Genomic DNA, 9,826 nt, shown 5'->3' with positions numbered 1-9,826 from the left:
GACATTGAGGAACTTGCAACCGGACTCGGATACAAAACGGAAATATCATCAGATTCGGATGTGCCAGCAGATACGAAAGTATCAACTGCTGAACAAAATCAGGATCCTCCAGTCATTGTTGAGGATGCTGATTCTTCAGATGATGAATCCAATGATACTGACTCTGCATAATCTGATGCGGTTATCAAAGAAGAGGATATACCTCTCGAGAATCACATTCTATGTGATCCTCCCGCAAAACCTGCTAAGACTGTTCAGGTTGAGTCCACTTCTGCACAAAAGTCTGAGAGTGTGAATTTGCTGTACACTCTTGTTGGTGATGATAAAATCTATTCTGACAAAGATTTTCCGATTAAAAATGTAAATCAATCTTTAATCAGTAAAGTTTTTGAAGATTCGACGAGTAGGTTTTTGGGAAAGTCGGCTTCACACGTTGTGGTAACACAGTGCCCTCCGATCCCAAAGGCCGAAATTCGAAAACAATATGGCAATCAGAAATTACTAATAGTGAAAAAGCAGCAAAATCATACCAAACCAAAAGGTAAATCAACGACTCAAGGTCGAAAGGAATCGAACCAAAAGAAGAACAAGAAAGTAAACTTTGTGAAATCAACGGGAACGGATAAACTTGAAACTTTGGCAAATAAATCTAACTTAGATCATATCAATCAAGTTAAATTTTTTAAAAGAAATGAACAAAACAGTTCAAAACCAAGTACCTCGGGATCACAAAGTTCATCAACAAGATAGTCACATGTTACTTCGGGGTTTGTTGAATGAAGATCATGTTTTGAGTGTAGTGAAATTGGACACATTATTCGAAATTGTCCGTATCTTCACAAATTAAAGGCTAATTGATGTGCACAAAATGCAACATATAAATTACATCAATTGTGGCATAAAACTAACCCTTTTTAGTACTAATGTTGGAAAAAGTGTGCTTTTGTCTTCCTTTTGTATTTTCAGAATTAAATGAGCTCAAATAAACAAAAGAAGCAAAAAGGCAGCAAAATCAAACATAAATTCAAGAAAAGGAACAAACATGGCATGCCCGGCCTCCCGACAGCATCTTCCCAAGCAAAACAAGAAAACAGAGGGCTGAACACGCCTCGTGCTCAATGCGCACGGGGCGTGTCTAAGTGTCAGCAGAAAAGACAAAGTTGTAGAAGCTTCTATTGCCCACCACGGGGCCGTGCTCAGCGGACACGGGGCCGTGGTCAACTATAAGATTCGTAGAATCCAGGCAAATCTTGATAGTACAGATGCGCTTCTGCACACAGGGTCGTGCTCAGCGGACACGGGGGCGTGGTCAACTAATGCAGACAAACTGCATTTAATGAAGAAAGAGAAGAGGATGGACATGGGGCCGTGCCCGAGCTTCTGTTCAGCCTATAAATAGGAGTGCTTGGAGCTCTTGCAACTCATCCCTTGGCACACCACCTCTCTCACACTTCACCCACCACCCACCACCATCACAACACCATCATCCACCACCATCATCCATTGTCCATCATAGAATGTGTGAGTCGTCTCGGGATCCAAGATTGATCGTAAGAGTTCTTGACAATCAAAGGCCATGTTTGCCTAAGTCTCTTACATCACTTGGTGAAGACAAGTATTTAGTGTAATACTTTTTATTTTTAATCTTTTGCACTTTTTATTTGGTTATGTATTAATGACTTTAATAACTAGTTTCTTATGCTGAAGGTGATTCTTCCTTATCGTTTGTCCGTGGTGTCTTGGCATTATTTTACTGTCTATATAAAATAAAAGATTTTCACCATTCATATCTCCACGGTCTATATGGAGGTATGTTGGCTACCTGGTCGGGGGTTAAGGGAACGGTTTGGTAAGAGTCTTGCCGTTGTTCAGTGTATAGATCCTGCAAAGGACCCGGGTCAAATTTAGTAGGACCTCCTTCAATACCCACCGATATTGGATGGCGGGGGTCCAAACTCTTTGATCCCCTCATAAGTTAAACTACTATTAAAACTTTAACCCGGCTACTTAGGACTGTATCCCTGCTGACTCAGACTACTTAGCCGAGGGTAACGTCACCTTCAAAAGAGGGGCCTACCACATTATGCATTAATAACTTAATTAATTATCTTTCAATAATCCGACCCTTTAGGATTGTATCCTTGCTGACTCAAACTACTGGGTTGAGGGTAACGTCACCTTCAAAAGAGGGGCCTACTACAATAACTAAGATAATCTCTTAAACAAGTGCAAAAGTGCGAAAATAATCAAAGGTTACACTACACACGAGTCGGATCCAAGTGATTCATCTTGTCTATCTGTTTTTATTTTTATTTTATTTTTCAGCATTTTAGTTAGTTTTATTTTTCTAGTTTAAAACCTTTTTCTAACTTTTTGATTTGATTAGACGTTGAGGATAAACCGGTACTAAAAGCTCTTGTGTCCTTGGACGACCTCGGTATCTTACCAACACTATAATACGTCCACGATGGGTGCACTTGCCCATATGTGTGTTTAGTGTTAGTAAATATTGTGTTTTATAAATTTAAAACTTGGCTAAAAGTGTAAAAAGGGCTTAAAATATACACCTAAATTATATTACACTTAACGCACATCACTAATGTTGATGATCCCCGTGAACAAAATTACCGAAAGCGATCTGTTTCTTCAAAACAAGATCCCCGCCTTGTAAAAGAAAAGGAAAAGAAACAGAAACGCCAACAAGTCAAGGTAATTGAGAATGCAATTATAATCGACGTGGCTCACAAACAACCTGTTTCCGTTAAACCAGAAATTTCTAAAACTTCTAATATTCACGAAGTTAAGATTTCAAAAATTCAAACTGGTAAAACACAACAGACTTGGAAACCAAAAACGGTTACTAATTTAGGGGGAGCGTCACAATTTCCAAACCATCGAAAAATTGAAGTAACTTTTGTCAATGAAAATGGAAGACCCAAGACCACAATGGCTTGGGTCCCCATCTCCAACTAATCATGTGAGTTCATATGCAGGGTGTTCCAGGAGGAACTTTCAGCAGTCATTGGATTGTCGATAGTGGGGCATCCAGGCACATGACAGGCGACATGAAGCGTCTCTACGACGTTAAATCTATTAGAGGAGGTTATGTTGCTTTTGCTGGAGATAAAGGCGGATATATTACTGGTGAAGGAATGGTATCCAACGGAGTTGTAAGCTTTGATAAGATCAACTTTGTGCCACAACTTGATCACAATCTTCTCAGCGTTTCACAAATTTGTGATAAGAAGTTTTCAGTACACTTTGATGTAAATGGATGTTATGTGCTGAAACCCGGTTTCAAGATTCTGAAAGAATGGATTCTCTTATCTGCTCCAAGGATTAATGATATGTTTGTCCTTGATATGAGCCAAGCTATTACAACGTCTGCACAAGCAACTTGTTTCGTTTCCAAAGCCACAAAAAAACTCAATCTCTTGGCATAGAAGGATGGGTCACATTCACTTATGCAAAATGAATCATCTGGTGTCGAATGAATTAGTGAATGGTGTTCCTCTTAAAAACTTTCATCTTCAAGACGTCTGTGTTTCATGCCAAAAAGGAAAGCAAAGCAAGAAGCGACACCCGACTAAGAAGATCAACACGGTGGTCGTTCCGCTTGAACGTTTGCACATGGATTTGTTCGGTCCTGTCAGGCATAAAATCATTCAGAATGATCAATATTGCCTCGTGATAACAGATGATTGTTCAAGATTTTCTTGGGCGGCGTTCATGGCTCACAATAGTGATACTTTCGGTATTATCAAAAATTTATTATTCAGATTGAGAATTTGTATACTTTGAAGGTTAAACGGATTCGCAGCAACAATGGAATTGAGTTTAAGAATCATGCCATGGAGGAGTTCTGTAGATCAAAAGGTACTCTTCACGAATTTAGTGCAGCTTACACTCCTCAATAGAATGGCGTCGCTGAACGTAAAAACCGTACATTGATCGAGACTGCTAGGACTATGTTGGTAGAGTCCCAGTTGCCAATTCCATTCTAGAGTGAAGTTGTGGCCTCTACTTGTTACATGTTGAATCGAGTCCTTACAGTCAAAAGGCAAAACAAGACCTGCTTCGAGCTTCTTCACAAAAGGAAACCAGATTTGTCATATCTTGAAGCGTTTGGAGCTCCTTGTACACTGATCGATCCGAATGGAAAGTTTGGGGAAAAAGCAGTTGAAGGTTACTTTCTTAGTTATGCCACCCCAAACTTAAGAGTCGGGAATCTAGAGACAAAAGGGTCGAGGAATGGTCTGAAGTCAGAGCTCAAAGGCACACATTGCTAGTCAAATGTCCTGGTCAGCCTTGGATGTTTGAGTACGATGACTTTTTCAATTCAATCAATCTTGAAGAAGTTGAAGAAAATGTTGCGGCAAAGATGTTTTTTGAGAGTGACAACACAACAGATTCACCGTTGGTTCGTCCAATTATTGTCAACAATCCAGAACCATCTTCAGTGAACAATAATACTCTCTACAATGGGGATTTTCATGATGCTAATGAACTGATTGAATCTTCAGAGGATGATGAATTTCTCGATGCAGACCAAGAAGTTGTACATGGTACTTCTGAGGCTACACCTCCAGTGGACGCCCCCAAAACAGCTGAAGCTACTGCATCATCCTGTTCGCCAGTTCAGGGTATTGAATTGGTTGTTGATCTCAATCTCAACAATCTGGGTACAAACTTTCCAGTTCCGGAAAACCCTGAAACAAGAATTCACAATACCCATCCTCAAAAAAACATCATCGGAAATGTACAAAGTGGCGTACAAACAAGAAACATGTTGCGAAACAACAACAATGCAGGCTTGTATGCGGCGATTCAAGAATCTGGTCAACAAAAGGATTGGTCCTTCGCGTGTTATGTATCACAAGAAGAACCATAATATTGGAAAGAAGCTTTGAAAGATAATGCTTGGGTTGAAGCTATGCAGGAAGAACTGCAGCAATTCCGGAAGCTAGGTGTATGGAAACTAGTTGAGAAACCCAAAGATTACAAGAAGATTGGTACCCGTTGGGTGTATAAGTGCAAAAAGGATAACCGTGGAGTAGTCATTCGAAACAAAATGAGATAGTCATTCAAGGTTTTCGTCAGATTGAAGGGATCAACTACAACGAAGTGTATGCACCAGTTGCACGTCTGGAAGCAATTCGGATCTTTCTGGCTTATGCCTCATTCAAAGGATTCATGGTTTACCAGATGGACGTGAAAAGTGCATTCTTACATGGTGTGGTTGAAGAAGAGGTGTACGTCGAACAGCCTCCAGGTTTTGAAGATCCTATTCACCCTGATCGGGTTTGGTTGCTGAACAAAGCTCTCTATGGTCTACATCAAGCACTACGAGCTTGGTATGCAACCTTATCTAATTATCTGTTGGAGAATGGATTTCGAAGAGGTCTTATCGATTGCACTCTTTTCATCAAAGAACAGGATGGAGATCTTCTATTGGTACAGGTATACGTTGATGATATTATATTTGGTTCTACTAACGATGTTTTGTGTAGGAATTTTGAGCGCATTATGCAGGATAAATTCGAGATGAGCGCAATGGGGGAAATGAATTTCTTTTTGGGCCTACAAGTTCAGCAAACTGAGTCTGGGATATTCATCCATCAGACTAAATATGTTGGTGACATCTTGAGCTGGTTCCAGATGTCTGATGCAACGCCCATTGGTACCCACTACAGCAAAATCATGGGATTAATCCTGACTTGAAGGGTGAAGTTGTTAACCCCTCATACTACCGCGCGATGACCAGATCTCTTATGTACCTCACAGCATCAAGACCAGATATAATGTATCCAACGTGCCTGCTTGCCAGATATCAAGTTAACCCGAAGGCCTCACATCTTGCAGCTATAAAAAGGATTTTTCGTTATTTGAAGGGTTGCCCTGACACCGGTCTATGGTACCCTAGGGATAATAACTTTGACTTGATCGCTTTCAGTGATTCTGATTTTGGCGGATGCAAAATCGACGGCAAATCCACAACGGCTGGATGTCAGTTTTTAGGAAATCGCCTAGTCACATGGGAGTGCAAGAAGTAGACTTGCGTCGCTACATCAACATGCGAAGCTGAATACATTGTTGCCTCAAGTTGTTGCTCCCAAGTCTTGTGGATTCAACAACAAATGCGCAACTACGGTTTTGAATTCCTATCTACTCCTATTTTCGTTGATAATTCTTCTACTTTACAGATCACTAGAAATCCAGTGCAGCACTCAAAGACCAAACACATCGAAATCAAATATCACTTGATACGTGATTGCTTTGATAAATGGCTTATCGATGTTGTTAAGGTCCACACTGATGACCAACGTGCCGACCTTTTTACCAAAGCATTTGACAAATCCCGATTTGACTTTTTATTAATGGAAAACGAGATTAAGGTCAAGCAAAAGTAAAACCAACATCGGAAAATCATTTTTGTAAATATTTGTTTGTGTTTTTTTAATTTCTCGTACTTTTTGCATTTTAGGGGGAGTAAAAACGAAAAATACAAAAACATTGAAAAATTTTAAAAATCCAAAAACATCGAAAAATTTCAAAAACACAAAAACAATACAAAAACAAAAATGTGTTTCCTGGAGAGCAATAGAGAAAATGATAGTACACCAGTGGTCTGTCGAAACCTCTTTAAACCTAAACTGAAAAATGATAAACAGCTCTATATAAGATGTATCGGTAGGCTCACAATCATTTTAAAGTGTGCAGGGTGATGTAAACTTAAATCGACTGAAGACTGTGTGGGAACCGCTCATTGGCATATGGTCTTGGTACCGAAATTTCGTTTGATAGATTGCCGAGTGACGGGTGGTCCATAGGACAACCCTTAATGGTGTTAAATGACAAGTTAATCCCTCATTTAATCATGTAATTGTCTTGAATTAGATGACTACAGTTGCTTATGTTTCAGGTACATTCGGAGCTTAAAAGTGTGGAAATGAAGCTTCGGAATAGGCGCTGTTGGACTAGAGATTGAAAGATGGAGCATACATGAAGAAAATAATTTATTATAACTGAAGAATTAAGAAGATAGCATGATAGAGGACGAAATTACGAGAACGTAGGCGAAAACGGTGAAGAAAACGGAGTTGAAACGAAAAAGTTATGCTGAAAACAAAATTTCATGCTGAAGCCTACCGTAACTTACGGTGGTACCGTAATTTACGGTAGACCCCAGCATTTTTCATCCACCGTAAGGCAGTAGAGACCCACCGTAACACTTTTTGGTCCACCGTAACTTACGGTGGTACCGTAATTTACGGTGGAGATGACGGAGAAATGTGTAACTGCCCTATTTTATGATGTTTTATTGTGTCTTTTCAAATGCAATCATTCCCATTCGGTTACCAGCGGTCTAGGGGCGATTTTTGGGTGTTCTTGAGAGCTTGAAACAATTTCTAAACATCTTGTTAGTGTTTTTAATTCCTATGAACATTGATATGTATTTGATGATGATTGTCCAAGTCATGAGTGGCTAAGCTTATGGTGATCATCCTAGGTTGAAGGTTTGTCTGAAACAATTGGGTTTTGATTCCATATTTCTAGAATGGTAAACTCTATCTATGTTTTGTTTATCATGGTGTGTGATTGCTTATTTGTAAATTGTTGATTCTTATGATATTCTAGTTTGAAACCATACGTTCTTGGTGCCGTTGGCAATCGAGATATCATGGGTAGAATTAGGATTGTGTAAGGGTTGATTGGTCATCGGGTAACAACCTCACGTTCTAGGAATCTGAGTACTTTGTTCCCTTTTATCACAATAAGTAATTACACACGAACTATGTCTATGTAGTTCTTTCTAGTGGATGATAGCACAATTGTTGAAGCAAACCGGAAACTTAGGATGGTCATTCGTCTCCAAATTGTTTACAAACTCAACTTTCATCTTGCAAATTAACTAGTATTCTTAGTTTTTAAAACCAATCCAATCAAACCAACTCTTGAATTTTACTTTTCTTGCAATTAGTTTAATTTTAGGTAACTTAGATAAATCTTCAAATAACACACATTCCACAAACTCCCTGTGTTCGATACCCACTTACCGCTAGCTAATTAGTTGTAATTGGATTAAATTTGATTGTGACCGCGACATCACGTCAAATTTTGGCGCCGTTGCCGGGGAGTAGTGCGCAACGTGTGTTAGTTTAAGAGTTTTGTTTATTATTTTCGGGTTTACGTTGGTTGTGTTTAGTGTGCAGGTACTTCAGGTGTATGCATACTAGAGGCTCTCACAGGTCATCACCGCTATCGTTTGATCCGGAAATTGAAAGAACACTAAGACAACAGAGTTTTAGTGCGAGAAAACAAAATAATTGGTTCACCCACTTCACCCATCACACCGAGAAACATCATGGCTGATTCTCAAATTCCACCTGCAACGTGTCAAACGACCTCATCCTTTATACCTACTTCCACCCAACCATCACCAAACACCACATTACCTAATACCACTGCTGAATTTACACCATCCAATGTCACCCAACCAATCACCACTCAAGCTGAACCTGCCATCACCTACAACCCATCCACCACAATCCCACCATTATCCCACTTCTTTCCCCCAACTACGGGTCAATCATCATCCACCTTCACAATTGCACCCAATTCAACTATTGTGCATACTACTTCATCTTTTAGACCACAACAACAACAATCGGGCTTTCAGTATTCGACCATCCCATTTGGGCAGACCTCGGGAGTTCAAGGAGATGGTTATGATGAGGGATTTGAAGATTATGAGGGTTATGAAGAGGATGGGTATTTTTATGGAGGTTATGGTGATCAAGGAGATTTTGGGTATATTCAAAGTCAATCCCAAGGGATGGCAAGTGTTGGTGGAATGCCACAACAACAACTTATACCACAACACATTCGGCCAAGACCTCAAGGGCCACCAATGCCACAACCTATCCCATTGCAACAAGTCCGGCCACAACATGTACAACAACAATTTCAAAGACCACCTCAACGCCCACCGATGCGACAACAACAGTTTCAACAACCAATCGCACCACAAGGGCAAGTACCAAGGCCAAATGGTCCTATTATTCCAAGAGGTAGGTATGGTGTACCAAGGAGACACCTTAGAGAAAATGTGAGGGGCATTGAAGCACATTTTCGGCCGGTAATCACGCAAAACCCTTCACCGGTAGTCATTCCTCATAATGATCAAGGTCGAACATTTGAAGTAAGAACCAACTCTTTGCAAAGTTTACCGAAGTACAAGGGGTTAGCAACGGAGGAGCCTTACTTTCATTTAGAGGCTTATGACTCGATTTGCAACACTCTTGGGAGTCAAGGGTTTTCGGCCGACGATATTAAATTGGTTTTGTTCCAATTTTCCTTGGAAGAGAAGGCGAAAAAATGGTTTTACACGTTACCTTCGGCATCCATATATACATGGGGGGAGATGCAACAAACTTTCTTGGATGAGTTTTACACCGCCCAAAAGACCAACGATGCAAGAAAGGGATTGAGAAGCTTCCAACAACAACATGGTGAGATGTTTCATGAGGCATTCGAGCGTTTCAATATGATGATTAAAAACTGCCCTCATCATGGAATTGAATTGTGGGAGTTGATGAACGCCTTTCACGAGGGGTTGAGTGCCGAAGACGCACGTGATTTGATGTCTATCACCGGTGGGACTTTTGGAACAAACTATGAGAATGATGATTGGGAGTTCTTGGAAAGCATGGCAACTACATCAAAGAGGAAAGCTCAAGCTTCGAGAAGAGCCCGACCGACCACCACCCGACCTCAAGTGCACGCCATAGATGACGGTAATGTTCAAACCACTAACCAAATTTAT

General features: G+C 40.3%; 1 non-coding gene across 1 annotated transcript; it reads right to left on the bottom strand.

Annotated features, from left to right (window-relative positions):
• Positions 1-9,473: 9,473 nt before the first annotated feature.
• LOC118485991 lies at positions 9,474-9,579 on the bottom strand. Its single transcript, XR_004877848.1, has one exon. It is a non-coding gene; the product is annotated as a small nucleolar RNA R71 (small nucleolar RNA).
• Between the last annotated feature and the right edge of the window lie 247 nt (positions 9,580-9,826).

This window comes from Helianthus annuus, chromosome 13 (genome assembly GCF_002127325.2).
Source record: "Helianthus annuus cultivar XRQ/B chromosome 13, HanXRQr2.0-SUNRISE, whole genome shotgun sequence".
Taxonomy (NCBI): Eukaryota; Viridiplantae; Streptophyta; class Magnoliopsida; order Asterales; family Asteraceae; genus Helianthus; species Helianthus annuus.
Note: the sequence above shows the minus strand (reverse complement) of the source record. Positions and strands in the feature narration are given on the sequence as shown.